The sequence below is a fragment of the Salmo salar genome, chromosome ssa06 (assembly GCF_905237065.1).
Source record: "Salmo salar chromosome ssa06, Ssal_v3.1, whole genome shotgun sequence".
Taxonomy (NCBI): domain Eukaryota; kingdom Metazoa; phylum Chordata; class Actinopteri; order Salmoniformes; family Salmonidae; genus Salmo; species Salmo salar.
The window spans coordinates 52,509,131-52,512,976 of record NC_059447.1 but is presented as its reverse complement, the minus strand read 5'-3'; positions in this window follow the sequence as shown (position 1 = coordinate 52,512,976).

The window sequence follows — 3,846 nt, the reverse complement described above, 5'->3', positions numbered from 1 at the left end:
CTCAGCATGTGAGGTTCCGACCGTGAAGCATGGAGGTGGAGGTGTGATGATGTGGGGTGCTTTGCAGGTGACACTGTCTGTTATTTATTTAGAATTCAAGGCACACTTAACCTGTCTGGGCTAGGGGGCAGTATTTTCACGGCCAGATGAAAAACGTACCCAATTTAAACAGGTTACTACTCTGGCCCAGAAACGAGAATATGCATATTATTAGTAGATTTGGATAGAAAACACTCTGAAGTGTCTAAAACTGTTTGAATGGTGTCTGTGAGTATAACAGAACTCATATGGCAGGCAAATACCTGAGAAAAAGTCAACCAGGAAGTGGAGGATCTGAGAATTGTAGTTCTTCTTTCTAGTCCCTTTCAAAACTACAGTATCTGTGGGGTTACGTTGCACTTCTTAACCTGTTAGGGCTAGGGGGCAGTATTGACACGGCCGGATAAAAAACGTACCCGATTTAATCTGGTTACTACTCCTGCCCAGTAACTAGAATATGCATATAATTATTGGCTATGGATAGAAAACACCCTAAAGTTTCTAAAACTGTTTGAATGGTGTCTGTGAGTATAACAGAACTCAAATGGCAGGCCAAAATCTGAGAAGATTCCATGCAGGAAGTGGCCTGTCTGACAAGTTGTGTTTCATCTTGGCTCTTTTTATTGAAGACTGAGGATCTTTGCTCTAACGTGACACTTCCTACGGCTCCCATAGGCTCTCAGAGCCCGGGAAAAAGCTGAACGATATCGAGGCAGCCTCTGGCTGAAACACATTATCGCTTTTGGCAAGTGGCCGATCAGATTACTATGGGCTTAGGCGCGTGCACGAGTCGACCCCGTGCTTTATTTTCTTTCGTCTGTTTACCTAAACGCAGATTCCCGGTCGGAATATTATCGCTTTTTTATGAGAAAAATGGCATAAAAATTGATTTTAAACAGCGGTTGACATGCTTCGAAGTACGGTAATGGAATATTTATAATTTTTTTGTCACGAATTGCGCCATGCTCGTCACCCTTATTTACCCTTTCGGATAGTGTCTTGAACGCACGAACAAAACGCCGCTGTTTGGATATAACTATGGATTATTTTGAACCAAACCAACATTTGTTATTGAAGTAGAAGTCCTGGGAGTGCATTCTGACGAAGACAGCAAAGGTAATAACATTTTTCTTATAGTAAATCTGACTTTGGTGAGTGCTAAACTTGCTGGGTGTCTAAATAGCTAGCCCTGTGATGCCGGGCTATCTACTGAGAATATTGCAAAATGTGCTTTCACCGAAAAGCTATTTTAAAATCGGACATGTCGAGTGCATAGAGGAGTTCTGTATCTATAATTCTTAAAATAATTGTTTTGCTTTTTGTGAACGTTTATCGTGAGTAATTTAGTAAATTCACCGGCAGTGTTCGGTGGGAATGCTAGTCACATGCTAGTCACATGCTAATGTAAAAAGCTGGTTTTTGATATAAATATGAACTTGATTGAACAAAACATGCATGTATTGTATAACATAATGTCCTAGGGTTGTCATCTGATGAAGATCATCAAAGGTTAGTGCTGCATTTAGCTGTGGTTTGGGTTTATGTGACATTATATGCTAGCTTGAAAAATGGGTGTCTGATTATTTCTGGCTGGGTACTCTGCTGACATAATCTAATGATTTGCTTTCGTTGTAAAGCCTTTTTGAAATCGGACAGTGTGGTTAGATTAACGAGAGTCTTGTCTTTAAAATGGTGTAAAATAGTCATATGTTTGAAAAATTGAAGTTTTTGCATTTTTGAGGTTTTTGAATAACGCGCCACGGGATTACACTGGCTGTTACGTAGGTGGGACGATTTCGTCCCACATACCCTAGAGAGGCTAAGGCTTCCATTGGCTGTCAAAAGCCTTCAGAACGTGGTTTGTGCATTCTCCTGTTACTGGGCAGATAATAGGAGCTCAGTTATTGACTGGTAATAAATTTATGAACTTCTTTGAGCAAAAGATCATGATCATTAGAAAGCAAATTACGGACTCCTCTTTAAATCTGGGTATTCCTCCAAAGCTCCATTGTCCTGAGTCTACACAATTCTGCCAGGACCTAGGATCAAGGGAGATACTAAAGTGTTTTAGTACTATATCTCTTGACACAATGATGAAAATAATCATGGCCTCCAAACCCTCAAGCTGCATACTGGACCCTATTCCAACTAAACTACTGAAAGAGCTGCTTCCTGTGCTTGGCCCTCCTATGTTGAACATAATAAACGGCTCCCTATCCACCGGATGTGTACCAAGCTCACTAAAAGTGGCAGTAATAAAGCCTCTCTTGAAAAAGCCGAATCTTGACCCAGAAATTTAAAAAAAACTATCGGCCTATATCGAATCTTCCATTCCTCTCAAAAAAAATTGAAAAAGCTGTTGCACAGCAACTCACTGCCTTCCTGAAGACAAACAATGTATACGAAACACTTCAGTCTGGTTTTAGACCCCATCATAGCACTGAGACAGCACTTGTGAAGGTGGTAAATGACCTTTTAATTACGTCAGACCGAGGCTCTGCATCTGTCCTCGTGCTCCTAGATCTTAGTGCCGCTTTTGATACCATCGATCACCACATTCTTTTGGAGAGATTGGAAACCCAAATTGGTCTACATGGACAAGTTCTGGCCTGGTTTAAATCTTATCTGTCGGAAAGATATCAGTTTGTCTCTGTGAATGGTTTGTCCTCTGACAAATCAATTGTAAATTTCGGTGTTCCTCAAGGTTCCGTTTTAGGACCACTATTGTTTTCACTATATATTTTACCTCTTGGGGATGTCATTCGAAAACATAATGTTAAATTTCACTGCTATGCGGACGACACACAGCTGTACATTTCAATGAAACATGGTGAAGCCCCAAAATTGCCCTCGCTAGAAGCCTGTGTTTCAGACATAAAGAAGTGGATGGCTGCAAACGTTCTACTTTTAAACTCGGACAAAACAGAGATGCTTGTTCTAGGTCCCAAGAAACAAAGAGATCTTCTGTTGAATCTGACAATTAATCTGGATGGTTGTACAGTCGTCTCAAATAAAACTGTGAAGGACCTCGGCGTTACTCTGGACCCTGATCTCTCTTTTGAAGAACATATCAAGACTGTTTCAAGGACAGCTTTTTTCCATCTACGTAACATTGCAAAAATCAGAACCTTTCTGTCCAAAAATGACGCAGAAAAATTAATCCATGCTTTTGTTACTTCTAGGCTGGACTACTGCAATGCTCTACTTTCCGGCTACCCGGATAAAGCACTAAACAAACTTCAGTTAGTGCTAAATACGGCTGCTAGAATCCTGACTAGAACCCAAAAATTTGATCATATTACTCCAGTGCTAGCCTCCCTACACTGGCTTCCTATTAAGGCAAGGGCTGATTTCAAGGTTTTACTGCTAACCTACAAAGCATTACATGGGCTTGCTCCTACCTATCCTTCCGATTTGGTCCTGCCGTACATACCTACACGTACGCTACGGTCACAAGACGCAGGCCTCCTAATTGTCCCTAGAATTTCTAAGCAAACGGCTGGAGGTAGGGCTTTCTCCTATAGAGCTCCATTTTTATGGAATGGTCTGCCTACCAATGTGAGAGACGCAGACTCAGTCTCAACCTTTAAGTCTTTACTGAAGACTTATCTCTTCAGTAGGTCCTATGATTAAGTATAGTCTGGCCCAGGAGTGTGAAGGTGAACGGAAAGGCTGGAGCAACGAACCACCCTTGCTGTCTCTGCCTTGCCGGTTCCCCTCTTTCCACTGGGATTCTCTGCCTCTAACCCTTTTACAGGGGCTGAGTCACTGGCTTACTGGTGTTCTTCCATGCCGTCCATGGGAGGG